The sequence below is a fragment of the Camelus dromedarius genome, chromosome 11 (genome assembly GCF_036321535.1).
Source record: "Camelus dromedarius isolate mCamDro1 chromosome 11, mCamDro1.pat, whole genome shotgun sequence".
NCBI classification, from domain to species: domain Eukaryota; kingdom Metazoa; phylum Chordata; class Mammalia; order Artiodactyla; family Camelidae; genus Camelus; species Camelus dromedarius.
In genome coordinates this window covers 26,523,672-26,546,545 of record NC_087446.1, presented here as the reverse complement: position 1 = coordinate 26,546,545, position 22,874 = coordinate 26,523,672, and the positions used below count along the sequence as shown (strand labels likewise).

Sequence of the window (22,874 nt, the reverse complement as noted above, 5' to 3'; positions counted from 1 at the left end):
TTATCTTCAAGCTTACCATAGTAGGGCAAGCCCCTCTCACCTTTCACCAGGAATCCAGCTGGCCAGCTTCTAGCTTCCTACAGAATATTCTCCACACTGCAGACTGAAAGAGCTGTTAAAAACATAAACCAGCTGAAACTCCATCCTTGAAGAAAGTCCTCCAGAGGTTTTCCATTGCTTTTAAAATGAAACCCAAGCTACTTATCCAGCCAGCATGGACCCCCACAGTTTCCCTCTGCCTTCCTTCCTGAACCCATCATTATCGTGTTCTCATGCACCAGCTTTCTTTTTGCTCCTTTCAGGACCACTAACTAGTTTCCCCTCAAGGTGTTTTTTTGACTTGCCACCTGGACTTCTCCACTTATGCCCAGTCCTCTGTATGGCTGGCTTCCTTGGTTCAGTTCAAATCCCTCTTCCTCAACAATGTCTTCCTTGATTACCAATAAAAAATGTCACTTCCACTCTGGGCTCCCTTTACCCATTAACATGTTTTATCTTTTTTTATACCGCATATAATATTTTTTGATTGTTGACATATTTGTTTACATATATTTGTGGAAACAATTTCTTGTATAATATAGTATCCTATATTCAAGGGAAACAATTGCTGGTATAGTGTTGATAACTAAGGATCAGCATAGTTTGAAAGGTCAATGAATTGCATGCAAGAGGGAGTGCAATAGAAGTTAGAAAAGGGAAAATCCAGTGGTCTAAATTCTCAAGTTCACAAGAAGCCAGGTTCCTGACTGATGCTGCTTAGAATTGTGGTATTGAGGGGAGGGAGACAAGTTAAGAAGAGCCAGTGAGGCAATAAATTCATGGTGAATAGGGGGCCAGAAGCTTGATAGACTGGAGAAGGGAACCTGATTTGAAGAAATGAGTGTAATGCCTAGAAAAGGTGCTGGAGGCAGGCTGCCAAGAGTCTCAAATCTCAGCTAGACAGACATCGATGAGCTTTCCAGAAGCAAAAGGTCTTTATATTCTCTCTTTTCAGCTGGTTTCAGTTACATCATATTGAGCTTCTCCCATACAATCCATGGGAGAAGTCTTTCCTTTAGAACTGCTTAAATACCAGAGATTTGCACTGGTATTAAAGACTTTTGCCTTTAGTTAAATGTGTGTTCTAACAGTACAGTCTAGCCAGTGAAGACAGAAACCAGGTTGGGCTCCTCTGTGATAGAAAATAACAAAAACAGCTAGAAGAAAAATTACATTGTGCTTGCCATGTTTGGTTTGGGATAGGCAATGCCATTCTGCAGTTTAGAAAAGGATGTTTGTTTGTTCTAAATTTTATTTTCTATGGAAGTGTAGTTGGTTTTAAATGCTGGTTTCAGGTGTACAGAAAAGTATTTCAGTTATGCATATACATACATATAAATACACATATATTTTTAGATTCTTTTCCATTATAGCTTATTACAAGAAATTGAATATAGTTCCCTGTGCTATATAGAAAAGGATCTTTTCAGTCATTCAGAGGGGCTTGTACTATGCAAACACACTTTCATTAGTAATGTTATTTATCATAAAGAAAGCAAAGAGTTTTTCTCTTTTTAGCTGCAGGCTTACAGGACTTCGCTCCAAGCTGTTCTGATCACAAGAGGTTATTTGTGGTGACAGGAAAATGTGCACGTCTCTACCTCCCTCCTCAGTTCTCCTTTTCCTTTGGGGAGGGAAGTTTATCCTTTTCATAGCTCTTGAAGAATCAAAGTATATGAAAATCAACGTGCCATGGATGAAGTTTTCCAAACTTCAGAAGCCACGTGCCCTTAGGCACAGAAGGAACTGCCTGCCACCCAAGTGGTCCCAGGCATCCCCCTCCAACCCCCACCCTGAACCCAGCCCCCTCCCAGAAGGCAGATCCTAGATCATTCAGTGTGTTTGGAGGGCATTTGGGAGCTAAAACAGATGTCTTACCAGAAGTGTTTCTTCCTATTTGGAGGAAGAATAAGGGAACAGCGTGGGTTGCTGAACCTGTGTGTTTGGGGATGGAAGGATGTTGGAGGCTCTTGCCAAATCATTTCTTTCTTGAGGCACCCGTCTGCTGTGGGCTGTATCAACTTTTCTGCTTGGCCTTGAAAATCGAGTTTCGACAACAGCCACCCATTCTGCTAGAGACCTGCTCTGTGTTTGTAATTTTAACTCTTGAGTCTTTTGGTTATGCACTAAAGTACTGTGAAATCAAAGCCAATGTGTTTTGGGTGGAAGGGAGGGTGATATTTTATATGCATATGTAATATATATGTATTTATATATGTATGTCTCCTCTATAAAATGTATATATAATATAGGTAAAATATACACGCCCACATATATACATATACATGCATGTATGTATATGGGTGTGTACCCACATATGTATGTACATATATGTATAAATGTATATATCCAAATATATTTATAACACGAGGTATATTATGCATGAGCGATATATCTCTATTATACATAAATATAAATTATGCATTATGTATGTATATGTAAGTGCTTTTCTGCAACCCTTTGGACTGTCCTGCAGTTTTCTCTTTCTCCTCCTGTTTTCCATCAGCTCTGCAGAGATTGTTTAAATGGAAATTCTCTGACTCTTCTTCCCCTTGCCAGGACCAGGGACACAGATGACTGAGCTCTGGCTGTTCTCCTGGGGGCAGGGCAGGAGACACTGTGACCTACAGGAAGCTTCCTCGCTGGAGAAACACAAAGGAGTCCTGTCTGAGGCACTTTCCATGAGGCAGCTTCGGACTAGCCTGAGTTTATGGACGTTTTTCCCTAGCTACCTAGGGAAGTTCTGCATCTAGTTTAATTAGTAAGTGAATTATGTCTTCGTCCACCAAACTCAGGAGGAGTGGGAGGTAGGGATCCTACATTTTGTGCCCAGTTCACCTTCATAGGGTAGGAGGTGTCCCCTTTACTTCTCACATCATGGGGTCCCCCTTAAGACTGGATCCTCCTGGAGTTTTTAACTCTCAGGGGTGTCCACGCTGAGCCTTCAGCAATCCGTCAATCTCAGTTCTGGTTTTCCTACCCCAGCCCTGGTTCCCTGGTGGTGTCTGCTCCTGAGTTTCTGTTCCTGTAAGCCGTGACTTCCTGTATTCGCCTGTCTCTTCAATCTAGGGGGCAACTGTTTGGTTTGCTCTCTGTCCTCCACTCTCTTATGGTTACAAGAAGAGTTGTTAATTTTTCAGCCTGTTTAGCTTTTTACTTGTTGTTAGGACAGGATGGTGATTTCCAAGTTCCTCACACGCGGAAACAGAAACTGGAAGTCTTACTTCCATACACCTGAATGTTGACTATTTCAGTTCATGGTAGCAGGCTGAAGGGTTATAAGGTTAAACTCAAAGTAGGCATTTCCTCCAGTTAAAGGTGACAGGCAAATTATTTATGGGTGAAGAGGAGGAGGCAGTGGAAGCTGTTAGCTCAGTGAAGCATTTGGATTCATATGGATTATAAATTGTGAAAGATGCAGATGGTTGAGAATTGCCTTAACATGAAGTCTGATTCCAATTGTGGATTTGCGTCTTGGGGGCGATGGAAATAGGCAATGAGAATGACCCATGAAAGAACTAAGAGCAGTCGTAAATACAGGACAGAAATAGACTCACAGACAGAGAATACAGACTTGTGCTTACCAGGGGGGTGGAGGGTGGGAAGGGATAGACTGGGATTTCAAAATTGTAGAATAGATAAACAAGATTACACTGTATAGCACAGGGAAATATACACAAAATGTTATGATAACTCACAGAGAAAAAAATGTGACAATGAGTGTGTATATGTCCATGAATGGCTGAAAAATTGTGCTGAACACTGGAATTTGACACAATATTGTAAAATGATTATAAATCAATAAAAAATTAAAAAAAAAAAAAGAACTAAGAGCAGTCAACTTTTGATAATTCCATTAAGCAGATTTTTTTTCTTCCACAGCTGAATCCTTAGGAGTTCAGTAATTCTCCCTTGTAATGAATGTTTTCCCTACAGCTGGTTACATCCTTACAGTGTGTGTTGGCTTGTGTTCTCCAGTGATGTAAGAGTTGAGGAAAGGCCATTAACTGTGTGATTTGAAGACCACAGATGTTCCCCCCACACCGTCCCTGTCAATTTTTCAGATGTGAATCTCAGTGTTCTGGGAGGCCTGGTAGGAAGTTCTGGGAAATAATTCTGGGATAACAGAAGTTTTAAACAATGCCCATTGCAAACACAAGGACACTGTAAATAAATGGAGTCTCCCGTTTACTTCCCTTTCAGCCGTAAATATATCTTTCCCCTTCTGGACTTTATTGGTTCCCTCTTACAGGACTTCTAGCTTGCAGCATCCTTGGCAGATTTAGTTTATCTCCATTCTTCATCTAGTCTTTCCTCTATCATCGGGCCTTCCTCTTGCTTTCTTAGGATAGACACTCCTTCCTGCAGCTGCTTGAGTAACAGACAAGGAGCCTTCTTTGGCCACTCCTGGGGCAAGAGTGGACAAATAATGGGGCAATTCACTGGGATAGAGGTTCTCAAAGCCAGAGATGGGTTATTCTCAATCCTTCCATAGTTTACGAGTGTCTTTCAGATGACACCCACATTTGTCTTGCACTATTTGGGTATGCTATCTTGTACTTCAGAGAATATATGGAAGCCATTGGAGGGAAAGTCCCTCAAGCTCGTCTACCAAATATACTAATCTACCTACATTTGCATCTACCCTCCCCAGTTGTTAAAGCAAAGCAGTATTTCTTTAAGTTTTGTCTCTGGAGCACTTGCATTGGAATCATCTGGACTGCGTGTTGGAAAAAGGCTAGACCTTTTGATTCAGAAACCCAGGGGATGTGTAGGGCATGGAAATTTGAATTTTAATGCACACACTTGATTTTCATGTGCACTGGTATTTAAGAACTACCATCTTAACCTACTGATTATACTTCCACTAATATATTCATCCCCTTCGCTATAAGATATAGAAATAGGAATCTGTATTGATTAAGATCAAGAACCCTGGAGCTCTGGGCCAGTTCCTGAAACTCTGTGCTTCCATTTCTTTATCTGTAAAATGAGAATAATAAGAGTACCTCACTCCAGAGACTAATGGGAAGGACTAAATATGTAAATATATGTAAAGCATTTAGAACACTGTCTTCCGTATGACCAACAAGATATGCGTTGGCTGTTTTCATTATTTCCTATCAATACCCTCCCTTCCTATCAACATATGCAAGACTCTCCTATTATCCTTTACAGACCCTTTATCTCTTTCTGTAGTCACAATAATATCTCCTTTCCTTTTTATTTCTTCCAACAGGTCCCATTTCGCACCCTCCCCCCACCCCCCCAGGGAAGGACTTTAGTACAAGATAAGATTCTTCTCTTAACCCCACCCTTTAACCTAGTTCTTTTCTACTCTTTCTTCCATTGTCCACTCACTGGTCCCTTTTGTAGGGAACCCTCAGACTAAGCAAATGCCCCTTTTATGTGCTTCAAAATCCTGCATAGCATTTATTATAGTCATGATTTTATGTTTATTTGTACAACTATTTGATTAATGTCTGTCTCTTCCACTAGACTGAAAGCTCCGAAAGATCTGGGACTCTGCTGATATTTCCATCAGTGTTTCCCTGATGCTGAGCACTGGTCCTGGCATATAGTAGGTTCTCATAAATCTCTGTTACATTAATGATGAACAGATATGAATGTACATAAAAATCCTAAGGAGAGAGCCAAAGCTGGGCTGCTGGCAGTACTTCACCATTATTTAAAGAGGCTACCTTTGACGTAAGACAGACCTGAGGACCCGTCTTCACTCTGCTGTGTGCCAACTATTCTTGGGCAAGATACTTAACTTTTCAAGGGGCTCCTTTCCTCACCTGTAAAATGGCTATACCACTCTAGGGAAGTACAGCGTCTATCACACAGAGTTGCTATGGGGATTAAAGAGAAAATGCATGCAAAGGGCTTAGCACAATGCTTGGACCAAAGCAAATGCCCAGTAAGTGTTCATTATGATGTGATGATAATGACCTTCCTCCTGTTAACAAAACTCCCTAGAGGTCCCCAGTCTTCTCGGTGGCTAATTTCAACAACTCAATCCCTAAGTGACCCATTATCCATCCCATCTTTACTTACAGGAAGGAGAGTGCAGGATGTCTCCTGCACACACTGGTCAGAGTTTGTGTTACCTCTTTGCCTACCCTTGCTGTGTGCCACTGATCCAAGCTGCTCAGCTTGCCTAGCGTTTTTTTGTTCTGTTCTTTTTTTCAATCCTCTGCTGCTCACACAAAGGCATGCTCCTCTATGCATATCCATCAATTGCCACAGCCTTTGCCAGAACTACTCTGTCATCTTCAGGGCTGCCCCTGCCACTTCCTTTCTGCAGCAGGGCTGGGATCCCTCTTTTCTTTATTGCGCTGGCAGAATGGAAAAAGAAATGAAGCCTGACCCCTCAGAGCAAGAAGATGACTGATGTGTGAGGCACAGTTTTTCTAACATGTCCTTTGTGCTTTGAAGTTTCCTCTCTCCAGGGTACGTGTGGAGGGCTGAGGCAAGCAATGTTGTGATCTTCCTGGAGATTCTAGATGGTGGCCCTCTCACACTACATCAGTGAGGGTGACAAGAAGGAGTGGTCAACTCCCGGAGACTTTGAGCAAGTATTGTGCAAGCTCCCTTTCAACTCTAGAACGTGTACTTTTTTTTTCTCTCCCCCAACCCCCTAGGCTCACTTTCTCTCATGAAGAAAATCCTCTTTCCTCTTACAGAGTAGCCTTGTCCTGGTCCAAGGGCATTTGCAGATCACCCAGGGCCATTCAGAGAGGCCCTGAAGAGTTTTAGAATGCTAAGATGTCCCCACTTGATACAGCAATTATCATGCTATATCTTTGATTTTCACACTAAGGAACATTTGGTTCAGCTCTTCCCCTGGTGCCTTATCCACAACCACACTGTCCCTTCCATTCGTTTGGTGAGGGTTTCTCTTGTAGGAGCAATGGGAGTGGGTAGGATAGGTGGGTTATATGCTATCTTGCTTCCCTGAAGTTGCTTCAAAAATGTTTTTTTAAAAATTACAATTTGAAAAACACAACAGGGAGGAAAATTCTCTCTTGCCAGACCTCCTGTGAGGAACAAATAAAAATATAAATAGTCAAACGACCAGCGTTCTAACTAAGCTTTGTTAATCTTTTCCCAAGGTAAAGTGAATACATTTATTTTTTTTTTACTGGATGTTTTCCTGATTTTTCTTTCAAGGACAAAAGATTTGTAGTCGGAGCAGCTGGATCACTTCCTCCCACTATTCTGTCCTTGGAGACATTTGGCCCATTAAAGGGAGCCCACGGATTCCATTTCAACAGATGCATCTCACATTTATTCGGGATATAAGTGATAGGGTGACTCATTGTGCTGCTCATACAATTACAGTCTTTGTTGCTTAAGAATCATATCTTGATTCCATATAGGCAAAGAGATTTATCATTATACTCTATGGCAAGGAAAGACTAAAAGGACAATATATGGGTAACAATGTCAGAGACACTGGAATGTTCCTACTTGGGAATAAAATGCACAGTTTGTCATTTGACTTGCAGCCTTAGGTGCACCCACATAGAATGTGGGCTTTTGAAATTCATGTAAATTACATTTACATTTGTAAAGTCAGGTTTGTAGCATTGGAAAATCTCTCATGGGGTGCTCTGGGTAGCTGGCTGTTAAGAAATAAAAAAGAGAGAAAGAGCTCTTATTCATTTTCTTTTATGTGTTGTACAAATTCCATCTCTATGTGGGTAAAATACAAGCCCTGGCAAGTACAGTGTTTGAATTCACTTTTGATCACTTTTGGACCAACACACACATACATTTAAGTTCTCCAAAGCAAATTCCTGAAAGGACTTTCTCACTAAAGTAATCCTATTTCTCCTTCAAAAATGCCTGTCCCTTCCCCTTCTTTTTTTCCCTCTTTCAGCTCCCGAATTCTGTAGGTGTTCTTGAGGAAGCAGGAAGGGTGAGTAGGCAGCAGTGAGACAGCTGCTTACTCTTCCTCAAATGCCTTTCCTGGGGCTCAAAAGTACATTTGGGAAGGGAAAGAAAGTATCTACTTCATTGGCAGTTTGTCACTGAGACGCAGGGAAAGCTTCCTTGTGATCTTTCTCGAAGGTCTGAATTTAGAAGTAATTTAAGAAGGTGCAGGTTTGAATCTCAGGTCTGCTATTTACTAGTTGGGTGACCCAGAGCAGATTATCCTAACTCTTAGTGAGAGATTACATAGAAGAGAGATGCAGTACTACCTCCTTAGGATCATCAAAGGATTCTGAACGATGTCACACTGACTGGCACATACTTAGTACACAGTAGATGTTAGCTATTCTTTTTTTTCTTATTTACTGTACTACCAGGCCCTGATTTGTGGCAAAATGTGTAAGAATTATGGACTATTTGGAAGCCAGCCCCAGCTAACTGAGTGAGAAAGGAGGGGGATATAGTGTTTGATATATGACCTATTCTTTGCTTTCCGGTGGGCTAGTTAACCTCAGATCTGAAGAACTACATACCAACCATAGGACTGGGTTTTGACTACAGTCATATTGGCCACAATTTGATTCAACAATGAACCAACAGTAGGACCCTGTTGTAGGTTAAAGAAATTAGGAGGAAGTAGGAGAATTCTTGACTTGAGATGGGCAAAATGTTGATATTTTGTGCTCAAAGGCAGTGGTGGATAATAGGAAGCCATACACTTTGGAACTAGAGAGAGCTGGGTTCAAATTCCAACTCTAAGAGTTACCGGTTGTATAAATTTGGGGAAAATATTTTTTTTCTTTCTTTCCTTTTTTCCCCCTGTAATATGTGGGTAAGCATACTTACTTTGCAGTATTGAAAAGATTTAATAGATAGTTCATTTTAAAGTACTCATTAATATTATGCTTGGCATATAGTATTTTCTCAAAAAAAAAGTTAGTGCTCTTTTTCTTTCCTGTTCTCTCCTCTTTAATGATGAATAATATGATTTGACACTCACTCTAAATTTAGCTCACACCCTATCCCAAAGAGTGTTCTCTCTGCTGGCTCATGATCTGATTTGGTCATTTCCTGAGAAGCCCTCTCTCCTTGCTGGCTGTGCCTACTCAAGCTTGACACAGTGCATCTTAACTAAGTGTTAGAGGAAGGCAAATTTTTGTCTTAGATGAACTTCTAAGTGATGACATCTAATTCTACCCAGAATTGCATTGACTGGGGAAGGCTCCTCATCTATACTGATGTAAGTGAGATTTATGTATGTATTCCCAGTGACAGCCACCTTGGATTATTTTTTTTTTTTTGAAAGTAGGTGAAACATAAATCATGAATCAATAAAATACTCTTTGACAGTGAGCCAATTTCTGCATCTGACTAAGGGGATTAATTTATGTCTCCATAGCTGTGACTGAAAGAAGTCAGATTATAGTTTCAAAAAAATAGTAAGCTTTGTTTGTCAATTCTTTTCCCTCTCAGTTGAAAACTCAGTCTCAGTCTGATGATTTTATATTACAATCCACAGTCTTGATGCCTGCTTTTAAAATAAAGTTTTATTGGCACACAGCCTCACTCATTCATTGATATATTGTCCATAGCTGCTTTCAGGCTGCAAGGCAGAAGTCAGTAGTTGTACAGAAGATAACCTGTGTTTGGCGCCCAAAGTTGAAAGTATTTACTATCTGGCCTTTTACAAGAAAAGTTTGCGGACACCTATTGTAAAGAATTTGAAAGATATTTATGTGTTGACCTAGGCTTGGGCTCTCTTTAGATGGAGCTTGGGGCATAGGACAAATGGTTTCTAGAATAGCACACTGTAGGTCTGTAACAAAGATCAGTTGAATTAAATATCTACAAAGCATTAGTGTTAAAAAATGTTATTAGCAATTCTTAGCATAATGTGACATACATTTTTACTCTTCTCTTGTTTAGCTGGTTTGCACTGAACACAGAAGAGTGATCTACATTGTTAAAGGAAGCTTTGGTATCATTGAAGATGGACAATCTCATGAATCTAGTTGGGGTGAAGGAAGGGTGAAAACATCATAACTAGAGATGGCTGAGCTCCACCCAAGTGTCTGGTAAATTCCCATGATGTCAGGCCACTGTGAAGCATCACTCACGAATGGAACACCATTTTTCCTTTCTCCTGCTAGTAAAACTTCAACATGAAGCCTTTCCTCTATCCAAACATCTCATTTTCCTCAGGATTAGCGTGACTTTGCCCAGCTCTTTTCACAATGTTGTGGCAAAGGAATGGAAAAACTATTCAAGTTGAAAAATTATACCAACTAGTATAATTTAGTTAGGTCAGTACACTTAAAATGTCATGCTTTTGTAGCTTCATTGAACGACTTTATTTATCCAGAAAGTGTGACAACCTCTGGTCTAATGGGGCTTTCGTGGCTAACTCTATCCAGCCAGGGCTGTATGTGTGACTCTTTGTGTGCAGCTGAACTCTAGACCCTCTCCAAAGCCTGGGAGTGTGGGAACTACTACCTGGGCAGAGCTGAGCCTAGACCACCCACTCATTTCACACAGCCCATTAAACGGTTATCATATGATGCTATGTTACTCCTCCTGTTGACCTTGCCCTGGATGGCTGTGTGTCGAATTACTAATTATCCCTACAGCTTTGCTACGTAAATGCCATTTAATTTCCACCTCCACTTTTGGAAGCCGCAGTGCTCAGACAGGACCACAGCAATAACCCCTAGAGCTCGCTGTTTCTTGCAATGCAGTGGGGTGTCATCTACCACCTCTGTAACCATTACCACCAAGAAATGCTTTCTTAAGTACACAACAATAGAGAATGACAAAAGAAAAAAAGAAAAGAAAAGAAAGAAAAGGAAAGGAAAGAAAAGAAAAAGAAACCCTCTCCCCCACCCCTTTCACTCTTCACTGTGTAAGTTGCACTGCTCTGGACCATTCTCATGCTTCAGTTTCATGCCTGGTCGACATTGGACACTTGCCTGTGCTGTATGGAAATAACAAGCCACCATCTGGGGGTCTCATCATCTTACTCGGAGGCAGGAGTGTCTCTAAGGATTATGCTTTGCCTACTTGGCACGGAAATCCTGCTTTAGCTTCAGTGATTAGCAAATGTAGGGAATGATTTCCCTCAGTCTAGACCCCAAAGACTAGCCCAGACAGACATAGGAATTCCCATGAAAACCCTCCAGGCTGCGGGCCATAATTTACTTTCTGTTGCTGTAATACTCTTACTAGGATATTGCTAGTAAGATTTTGCAAATGTTTTCTTTAAAAATGACCCATAAATTTGGCGTGACAAAGTGCTCAAAACACCGTCATACTTGAAGAAGACAACTCTGGAGCAGGGTAGATCAGACAGGAGTGGGCACTGGGAGTGGGTTGGAAGGACAGTTGGGAGACTGATAATCATTATTTTGATTTAAGTGTAGGATTCTTTCTATGTTAAAATTATTTGTAGTCATCAGAAAATAATACACTCTATGGATTTCTCACAAATGGGTGAATTCAAAGGGCTCTGATTTAAGAATCAGAATGCAGGCTTAATTGACTCTTTCATCTATCAACATTAAAATCAAGGCAAGGGTCTTAACCACAGCAGTGTTTGTTGTTTTATTGTGTGTTTAAATAGGACTTTTTTGTGTGTGAATTTCTTAACTGGCTTTCAAATAGCTGACATGTATTTACCCAAACCAGGAAATAAGCAAAAAGATGTTTGTTTTTATTAATATGAGGGGCAGTATTACTTCATTCATTTCTTCTTTAAACATTTATTTGGCATCTATCTGCCACATACCAAGCACTATGCTAGATGCTGGGAATACAACAGTGAGAAAAAATAGACTCAGTTCCTACCTCATGAGGTTATTAGAGTACCCCTCAAGATGTAATAAATTAGAATAGATGCAAATTCAACATTTAGCAAATAACAAACATAATAATTTTACAGATGATTATTTAGTGACATCATTCCCTCTACTTTTTAAAAAAAAAATTTTAATTGAATGATAGTCAGTTTACAATGTGTCAATTTCTGGTATACAGCATAATGTTTCAGTCATACATATGCATATACATGTTTGTTTTCATGTTCTTTTTCAATACAGGTTACTATTAGATATTAACTATAGTTCCCTGTGCTATACAGAAGAAAATTGTGTATCTATTTTATTTGTAGTAGTTAGTATTTGCAAATCTTGAACTCCTAATTTATCCCTTTCCACCCCTCTTCTCCCTGTAACCACAAGTTTGTTTACTAGGTCTGTGAGTCTGTTTCTGTTTTGTAGATAAGTTCATTTGTGTCTTCTTTTTTTTTTAATTAGATTCCACATATGAGTGATATCATATGGTATTTCTCTTTCTCTTTCTGGCTTTCTTCACTTAGAATGATAATCTTCAGGTCCATCCTGCAAATGACATTATTTTATTCCTTTTTATGGCTGAGTAGTATTTCACTGAATAAATACACCACAACTTCTTTATCCAGTCATCTGTGATGGACATTTAGGTAGCTTCCATGTCTTGGCTATTGTACATAGTGCTTTTATGAACATTGGGGTGCATGTATCTTTTTGAATGAGAGTTCCCTCGAAATATATGCCCAGGAGCAGGATGGCTGGATCATAGGGTAAATCTGTTTTTAGTTTTTTGCATTTCCTCTACCTTAAGACTACAATTTTTTCTACTTTATTACAATTCAAGATCTTTTTTCCCCTGCCAACGTCTTCTTGAATTAAGAAAATAACTCTACTTTTTGGAGAAAATGGAAATCTTTGAAATATTTTTCTGTTTGGAAATATATTTCCCATCATTTGTTTTTATCTCAAAACTCTTCTATTATGATTTAAGTCATTCTTTCTTCCAACCTACTTTTCTGGCCTTATCTTTCACTATACCCCACTTCCTCCTCAGTGCTCTAGTCAAAACCAGCAGCTTCTGTGTGACTAAGATGCCCCACGCTTTCCATCTCCCTGTCTCTGCTCACCATGTCTTTGCCCCAGAAGCCCTTCCTCCAACATCTCCACCTACCTAATCCTACTCAGTTCCAAGCACCAGCTTCTAGGCCAGCTCTTTCATGAAGATGTGTCTCCTGAAGAGACAGTTAAGTTTACTGTTCTCTGGACAACTAGAGCACCTTTTAATTCTTTTTGGATTTGTAGCAATAATGCATGGCTATTTGTGTATACTTGTGTATATTTCTCTTCTTTTTCTATTGTAATGTCGGCTTACAGAAAGCAGGATTAATACCTTTTATTACATTGCTTATAAAAACTTTTTATTTATTTAGATACTATGAAATTATAATTATATGTAATATAATTATAATATTATTTATAATTATAATAATATATACTAATTATAATATGATACATAATTATAATAATATAAGTACAATTATATATTATATTTTTATTTTTAATAAATAAGTTTTATTACATCAATAATCCATGAAGGCATAGCACAAATATTTCTTGTGTCAAAGTTCTAGGAGGACTTTCCATGTGTCAGGTGCTGTGCAAGGCTCTGGGGATATAGACACCCTCACTTCCCATCCTTGTGATGAGCATTAAACACATGGATTCTGTAAGTATGGTATTTGTGAGATAAAAAATTAATGCCCAAAGTATGGCCCAATCCTTGACCTTTTATGTTGGAGTGGAAGCTCCAGGGGCCATGCAGAACAATTGTTTTAGTTTAAATGCTCTGACAATGCTTATTTTCAGTGGCATCATATTCTTTACCTTGCATCATGAGAAATTTAGTTAGGTCAACACAGGATCACCAAGACAGAAGAACTGGGCAACTCTTCAAACTAGCAGCTGCATTTGTAATCAGGCCCAGACACTATTTGTAATAGCGTCTCCTATTTCCCAGGCTGCCTGACTGCCTTCTTCAGAGGATCAAATTGGGAAAGTATATGCTCCTTTGGTGTTAGACTTGCCCTTGGTGTTAGACTTGCCCTTAGTGTTAGACACAGCTTCACCCATAACTAGAGGGGAAGCTTTGGTGGGGTGCGAACTGCAACTATAAAATAAGAATAGTGATACCCTCCTCAGTGAAGCTGAGTAAAATGTAAATCCTAGAATACTGTCCATAAACTGTGGTCTGGTCTGTAGGCCAAATCTGGCTTGCTGTTCATAAAGTTTTATTAGAACACAGGGACACCCATTTATTATGTATTATCTATGTGTCTGCATAACATCAGCAGAGCCGAATAGTCACTGTCAAGACAGTAGGGCCCATAAAACCAAAAATATTTACTATCTGGTCTTTTGTAGACAACGTCCTTTTGTAGACAACATTTGCGGATCCCTGGACCAGAACATGACACTGTACCTGGAAGATACTCAAGAAATATTGTCATAATTATTCTCTTTTTCACCAGACCTAATCTGGGTGAGAGTGGAAAAGAAAGAATGGAGAAGAGTTGTCAGGAGAGGGAGGAACTAGGTGGCTAATTGTCTCTTTCCGTTTAATGGAAACTCAAATTGGAGTTGAACTTGTGTCTGGGACTGAAACCTAATAAAGACCTGAAGAGGTAAAAAAATTTTTTTCCTTATTGGAAACTGTCATTGGTCCAAAAACTTCTTCTTTCCTCTTGGAAAGCACTATGTGTCACAGTTGAAGTTAATAGTTCATTATTGATAAAGGCTGTCATTGGCAGAGACCATGAAAATTTTCCACCAGAGCACAGAACTGCCATTCCAGGCAGTTTTGCTTGTGTTGGTATTGATTTCAATTAAAACAAGTAATCTGAGTCCCTGGGCTTCCTGTTGGCTGCATTCATTGCCCAGTGATGCAAATGGGAAGCCTGTTTCAAACCTACGATATCTGGTTACTCACAACAAGGCCCAGGCAGCTGGGGTATAAACAAAACCCAAGCACCAATCAATGTAGAAGGAAATGATCTTCATTTGCCCTACAAATGATGTCATCCATCTTGGGCCTGACAGTTTTCTAACAATTATTGACTGTGAGGCCAGGCAAATCTTATAAATTCATCTTATTCCTTATCAGGGCAGGCAGTCAAGCGTATTCCAAAATATTTGATTTGGTTCAATTCCTTGTGTACATATCCTTTCTCTCTCTCTCTCTCTCTCTCTCTCTTCCTCTTCCATTATGTCAACCTTTGTGGGAGGAGTTTGTGTGTTTGCACGAAGCTTACATGATGGTATTCTGTATCTGAATGTTTATTCTGTGGGTGAACACTTGAATGGCTTTTGTCTTCTACCTGTTAGCTTATAATAGCCTAATCCAGTAATCAGACTCCTTCATTTCACATAATGATTCCACAATTTGTGTCAGAATGGTTCTTGGTAATAGCAAAACAGACCATGGTTTCCAAAGTTACATGGCACATGATGCCAAATGTATAGAACATGTTGTAATTTGTGATTTTGTAAATTCACATATCTGAATCATTGCTTTTCAGGCTTGTGTACTGGGTCAAGTCACCTAGCTGGAAAGTGAGCCTAAGTTACTGTGGAACAGATTGACTTGTTTTTTCTTCCCCAACCTGCTTTCCTTGGGACACATGGCTAGACTGTATTTCCCAGCCTCCCTTGCAGTTAGATGCAGCCTTGTGTCTTTGTGGTCAAGGAATGAGGTAGAAGTGGTATACACCTTTTTCAGGCTTAGGCCATAAAACCCTCCCAAATGCAATCCTCTAACCTCTTTACCCGTCTCATAGCGGAATAGAGAGGACTCTGAGGACTTAGAGGAGGGAGACATGGAAGGAGCCTGGGTTCCTGAATGTGAATGTGTAGCAGACCTCCCACCACCACCAACCCAGACTGCACTGTGATGAGATCCTTTGTCCCATCCTGGCCACCAACCCACATTGTACACTCTGTGACGAGAACAAGAAGCAAACATCTATTAAGTCCCTGAGTTTTGAGGTTGTTCTAACAGTCTAGTCTGACTAGTGCACTGATGGCCATTCTTCTCTGTTACATTGCTAATTTTTATTCATCATCTTCACACATGCAATAACTTTCACAACATTATACTTTGCTGTATTTTATGGAATAGATGATATGCTATAAAGGTGTTTGGAAATGTGAAGATGTGCGGGCGTATTCACTGAAAGTATAAAGGAGCTTCTGTCGTTTTCCTCCACAACATTTCTGTGTTGGAGGTAACTTCTTCAATGTTCAAGTAACAATAAAGGCTTGGTGTCTTAGTTTCATTTCGTAAGCAGAACTGTTTTTGGTTTTTTGGTTGTTTTTTTTTTTTTTTTTTTTGGTAGAAAGCCTTATTTTTCGTGGGTGTGTCCATTACTTTATATTAATTGAACCAACTGTATATGAAATGTCAAACTTAATTATTGGGCAGGAGATGGCAAATTGTATTTTGTTTTTGTTGGAATGAGTATTTTTTTGTATTTGAGAGGGAAGTGAGTATGGTATTAAGGAGGAAAGGGGGAGGGAGTTATTCTACCGATGGGGAATCTGAAAAGGCTTTAGTGGTACTGCGTGATTTCCCTCTGCCATGGGCTGGCATGATCCAGGTGAGGCTGCACCTTTAGCCTTGATCACAGACTGAGAAGGTTGCAGAACACAACCTCAGACCTAGGATGGACACAAACATGAGCCTGAAGCAAACAGTTATTGTCGAACCTATGAAGATGTTGGGCACATTTGTTTCTGCTGTTTAGCCCAAGCTGACTGATGTTTGGGAGCTCAGGGAGTTTCACTAACTTATCTAAGACCACAGGCTAATAAGTTGTGGAGCCAAGATTTGAATTCAGGAAGACTAATTTCAGAAACTGCATATAGCCCCTCTTGTGTAGGAGGAAGAATTTCCTGGACTTTATGTGTAGGATAGACTGGAACAGAGAGGGACTAGAGACAAGGAAAGCACTTAGGAAGACTTAATGTGAAGTTGTAAGAATCTGGAAGAGGCTGCTTATTTAGGGACTTTGATTTACATAGAGTAGCTGCCTCATAAAGAACACTCGAAAAGGTGAATGAATGAGTTTTTCTGACTGCAGGTACTGGTAAGTGCTGCTGTCACCACCACATTCTGGGTAGTCATTTTCTTTACTGTAATTCTTGGCTTTGCCCACACATCATTGCTGGCAGAGTCACTGAGTCACAGAAGCTTCCCTGAGGATGGCCCGTTCCCCGTCCCCCAGGAATGGCTCAGCCCACACCATCCAAACAGAAGGAGGGCACTCTGTCCTTTTGCTAGATCCTCAGTCTGCATTATCACCACTCTGTATTGCCTTTTCTCATCCTTTCCATTGCAGGTGCAGCACGGTCTGCTAAAATTGAATTCACCCTTCCTTCACGCTACTTATAACATCCCAGCAGAAAGTCCCTCTGCTATTAAGTTACCTTGCACTTTCTCTCACCTTGTCTTTTGCATTTGGTGCTAAGGATGGCATAAGGGGTTATTAAAAGTAAAAAAGAGTCCCTTTTCAGTTTCACCAATGCATTTCTTTTCTGATTTGGTGTCATTTAGACCCTGGGAACATAAGCCCACATCCCAGTCTGTACTCCCTTGCTGTCTAAATCCTCACGCTAGAAAAGCAATCAGCAAACATAAAACTCACGATTGCTCTAAGTGGGTCTAAGTAAGTCCCATATGTCACTGGCAGTTGGAAAGCATAGGGGAAATGGAAGAGAACAAAGGAAGGAAAAATGGAAGGACAAAGGGAGTGGGGTGAAGAAGAAAGAGGAAAGTGCTGAGAACCCTTACTTGTACTAAGAGCATGCATTCTTATCTTCAAGATGTCTCCCTCATACCATTTTTTTCTTACAATGTGGTAGAAGATAATGCCACTTTCTGTGGACAAAATTGGTATGATACTCTTGAAAGTAATTTTTACAGGAATGAATAATTTTGTGAAATTTCTGGCACAGGATTGTATAACCAAGATTAAAAAAACACATTTTTTAAAGGTGGTTTATTGTGAAAAATCTATTTCTGGCAGGTATTAAGCCTCTCATAATGCAGTCATCTTTTAAATGACAATAATTGACCTCAAAAGAATATTCAGGAGGGCTGAGTGAAGTCTATGAAAGGTGTAGCTTCATTATTAAAAACAGTGCGGTTCCATCAACATTTATTGACAACCTATGCACTAAGCCCTAAGAATACAAAGATAAGAGAGACACAGCCCTACAATGAACTGGGGACCCATACAGTAATTCAGGAAAGACAGACGTGGTGGTGGGAATGCCAGAGGGCTTCCTGGATGATGTGAAGGATGTAGTAAGTCTTGAGTGAGTAGACATTGGTCCCCAGAAGAAAACATTGCAATTAGAAGAAAGGAAAGGCCTCTGCGGGATTACGGATTGTCCAGAATTAATAGAGCTTAACGTGTAAGGCAGACAGTGATAGATGACGAAGGCAAAGAAGTTAAGTAGGAACCCCTTGCTACTTTTACATGGCAATTAGAGTATTTAAGGGTTATATTACTCCATGGAAAGTTCACATTCAAGAATATTTTCAGATAAAACACTCGGAGACTCACATAAGTTATCACGTGTTCAAGGGCATGTTTGATGCCATTCTAAGCATGTGGTACTTTCAATATTCTTACATATAAATGGCATGAGTCTTGTTCATTTAATATTTACAATGTGTGCAGTATTTGTATGTCAGAAAACACCAGAGATGTATCAGAGTAGTACGTATTTAAGTAGTAAGCACAGGGCGCAGAAACAATTTCCTATGAATTCAAAGGAAGGAGAAAACGTTTGTAGGTTGAGCGACATCCCTGTTGTTCTTCCTCCCTTTTCTATTCCTTTCTCCCCTTTCCTTTCTTTCTTTCCTTCTACACTTATGTACTGGTCTCTGTATGCTAAGAAGTTATTGTGGTTAACAGAAATAGATGGCTATTCAACAATTTTCCCCCAAATATAATTATAGTAGTAATAAGTGTTCTCAAGAAAGCATACTCCAAAGACAGGGCATAAAAAGGGCTGAGTGGCACCTAGAAAATCTTCCTGGAGAGTCTGTTAAACCGACACCTGAAGCACAATGAGAAGAGAGAGCAGATTCCTGAAGGAGGAGTGGGTGTGGACAGATGGTGAGAAGCAGGGGAGGACATATGAGCCTCGCTAAATGAAGTGACGAAAGACAGACAAGAAAAGTCCCAAAGGATAGCATAGGATTCGTCTGATCCAGAATGAGAGTGTCAGTTGCTACAATATTCCTTCTTCAATAAATCTCTACGAAAGCCTTTTCTGACACCATTAAAATCCATCCTTTCTTCGTATCCTACTTTTTATTTTAGTGATTGCAGTTAAGATTTACAGGGTTTCTATTTTTTTTCCTCACTTTCCTTTATCAGGTAATTAATTTAGACCCCACTCGTTGGGAACTGATTGTGACACAAGTTAGCTCAAACACATAGATCGCAGTATACTTGGAAAGAAACACAACTGCATTGCTTTCCATCTCTTCTATATTTTATCTTTTAATTCAGATATAACTCATACCAATTAGGAGGCTTCACTGAAGCTCCTGAAACAACTTTGGCCTTTTTAATATGGCAATTTCCATGGCAACTGTTTCCAATCATCAGTGCAAGTGTGGTTACAAGACTGTTTCTTACTGGATGCCTAGTTAGGGCCAAGGATTTGGACATAACCTTGTTAGTATTGCTGGCAGCTGTCCAGGCACAAAATATCTTGATGCTGGTGTTTCTCTCCTTCTATATTTAACAGATAGGCTTATTGAACTTCCCTCAGTACCCACTAGCCAGTGAGCAGGAAGCGGAATACGACAGGTCCAGGGTGAATCATGACAGCTATTCTAAGGTTGCCAGATTCTTTCCCTGTTTTCCCTTGTCCAAACCCAAAACACAACTTCGTTGGGAAAAAAATCACAAAGGCAAGAAGACTGATTCAGAATTCAGAAACCTCAAGCAGGCACTCAGAGTTGATCGGGAATCCTATTAAGTTTCTCCATCACTGAGATGACGGTACCATAGCATCTCCTTTTTCCTCAAACCTCCCACGCATCCTCCTCCTACTGATGACCCAGACTCATACTTCATTGAGAAAACAGAAGTCAGTGAAAATGAATTCATTCATCTTCCCACCACGAAACCTGCCAACTTGGTGCATCTGCATCCCGATTCTCCTTCCTCCACAATGAAGGAAGTGCTCCTCCTCCACCAAGGAGGGATATGTTTCCACTTTTGCTCTAGATTCCGTTACTTCTTGTGTTATCAAAGACTTGGCTCCTCGAGTTATTCCTACTTCCCCTCAGCAGGAACATCTCACTGTTCATTTAATCACCCCCTTTATCATACAGGCATGCTGCAGTATTTCCCTAAGACTTTTTTCCCCCACATAACCATACATACTGTGTCAGTTCCTCCCTTATTTTTCTGTTCTCCTTTATAACCAAATTCCAAATATATAACCCAACAAATTGCTTCTGCCTCCTGACCTTTCTTCTACTCTTCAACCCAGTCCAGTGTGTGGCTTCTTTCACTTAGCATGTTTGAAGATTCATCTACACTGTAGCACATTTTAATGCTTCATCCTCTTTGTGGCTAGATAATATTTCACTGTATGTATGTACCATAATTTATCCCTTCATCACTGATGGACATTTGGGTTATTGCTACCTTTTGGCTATTTTGAAAAGTTTCAGATCCCTTCTTGATCTACTTTCTCCTCACTTTCCAATCCAGTCCATCAGGAAATCCAGCTTATTTATGCCCAGACTCTATCTTAATCCATTTCCTTCCCACCATGCCTACTTCTGCCCTCCTATTTCAGGCCTTCAGTATTTCTATTCTATGTTACTAAATACACTATCCCAATGTGTCTGCCTGCTTCCACTCTATCATGTTCTCCATTCTTTGTCCACCCATCAGCAGGAGCAATAACATTTAAAAAAATGAAAATCATTTTAGATATTGTCTTAGTCAGTTTGAGCTGCTATACCAAAGCACCATAGATTGGGTGACTTATAAACAATAGAAATTTATTTCTCATAGTATCGGAGGACCGAAGTCCAAGTTTAGGGTGCCAAGTTTCTCGTGAGAAACTCTGTTCTGGGTCACACACTGAGATATTCTCACTGTGTACTCACCCCAGAAAGTCCCTTCTATAAGAGCACTAATCCCACTCATGAGGGCTGCTTATGACCTAATTACCTCCCAAAGGAGCCACTACCTAATACCATCACATTGAGAATTAGGATTTCCACATATGAATTTGGGGGAGACACAAATACTCAGTCCATCGTATGTATGTATGTATGTATGTATGTGTATATATATATATGCATATTACATACATAACTAACTTTTACAGCATACTTATTATGTCTTAGCTGCTGTTCTGTTTCCTATGAAATAATTCATTTAAACCTCAAAACAGTGGAGTAGATACTACTGTTATTGCTCTTGGCAGATGAGCAAACAAGGCAATTCGCTCAAGGTCTCCCAGCTAATACATGGTTGAGCCATGATTTGAGCTTCAGTAAGTCTGTCTCATTAGCCTCTCCTCTGATTGTTACACTCAATTGTCTAAATCACGTCATGTCTTCCTCCTTCTGAAAGCTGTTCAATAGTCTCCTATTCTACTAACAACATGAGTCATGACCTAAAGGCCTTGTATGAGCTGGTCCTTGACTATTTTTCCATCCTCATCTTGCCACTCTCCCCATTACTCACTCTTCTTGGTGACTTCTTCCCTCAGGCTCTTCAACACCCTGTTTCCTCCTGCCTTTGGATCTACGCACATCCTCTTCCCTCAGCTGAAAACATTCATCCCTCATTCCATCCTTCAGGTCTCAGCTTAAATGACAACTTCTGCAGGTGCTTACTTCTGCAATAAGTACCCTTCCCTGTGATTATTCTCTCTCATTTTTTTTAAATGCTCAAAGCTACTATTTCAATTTGTAATTATGTTTTTTTTCGTTTTTGCTTGTTAAAACTCTAGAATATGACCCTCTTTAGGTCAGGACTAGGTTTTTATTTATGTTTGCCCTTGTCATAATTATTATACCCCCTGAATTTTTCACAGTCCCTGGTGCAGGTTGGATTAATGAATGAGTGGCTTCAATTCTGCATACTATGGAGGGAAAAAATGAATTGAACTACCTAGATTTTTATTTTGGTCTTTGGTTAGCTTTTTACTCCTTCCCTCTGCCTTCTCACCACCCCGCTCAGTGGAGAGAAGAAAAAGAAACTGCCCTCAGTTCCAGATGTTGCTAAATAATTGTCAAGTTTATTGCTCTGGGAAGGCATTGGTTGAATTCCTCACTTGATCCCAGGGAAGATTAAGCAGAACTTGTTCAAACAAAATACAGCCTAGCAACATCTGGTCTCTTTGCGGTGTGGTTTAAAGTGCTGGCTGGTTGGTGGCTCCTTGTTTCCCCTCCATGTCTCAGCGTTTTTTTTTTTTTTTTTTTAAAGGAATAACACTTGGAATTATTAGAGCAGACACCTGGCACAATGGTCAGGCAGTACAGCATTACCTTATAATCAGCCCATCATGGAGATGAAAATAACACCATGCCACAGTGTGACAACTGTAAGGCTGCAAGAAGCAAGACAATACCCAGCCTGTGATGACAACACACATTCTGCCAACACTACAGAAAATGAGTCCGCAAATTGCCTACTCCAAGCTTTTCCACATGAGTCTGTTCCCAAATACTCGCCTCAATTCTGAGAGAATGCCTCTAGGAAGATGAAGAGGGAGAGCTCTGAGAAGCATTGTGGTATGTAGCTTTCTGCTACAGATCGATCTTAAAATTATACTGCTGCTGTCCCTTAGGATAATCAGGAAAACAGAGGGCTCAGAAGTCATGACAGCTGTCTTTCATTGACTGCTAGAGTATTTACAGGCAATCTTAACCATCTTGCAACGTAGGAATTACTGTTTTTTCCTTCCTGTCAGATAAGGAAACTGAAGATTCAAGACATTAGCCAA

At 40.0% G+C, this 22,874-nt stretch overlaps 1 long non-coding RNA gene across 9 annotated transcripts in view; it reads left to right on the top strand.

Moving 5' to 3' along the window:
• The window catches only part of LOC116156445 (uncharacterized), an 83,658-nt gene that overhangs the window by 48,689 nt on the left and 12,095 nt on the right, over positions 1 to 22,874 (top strand). For 7 of the 9 annotated variants that reach the window (XR_010383147.1, XR_010383149.1, XR_010383146.1 and 4 more), the window contains one exon: positions 22,355 to 22,662. This is a non-coding gene — a long non-coding RNA (uncharacterized LOC116156445). Of the gene's footprint in view, positions 1 to 2,598; positions 4,508 to 9,906; positions 10,056 to 22,354; positions 22,663 to 22,874 lie in introns of those variants that run through there. The other 2 variants (XR_010383148.1, XR_010383153.1) reach the window with 2 other exon arrangements.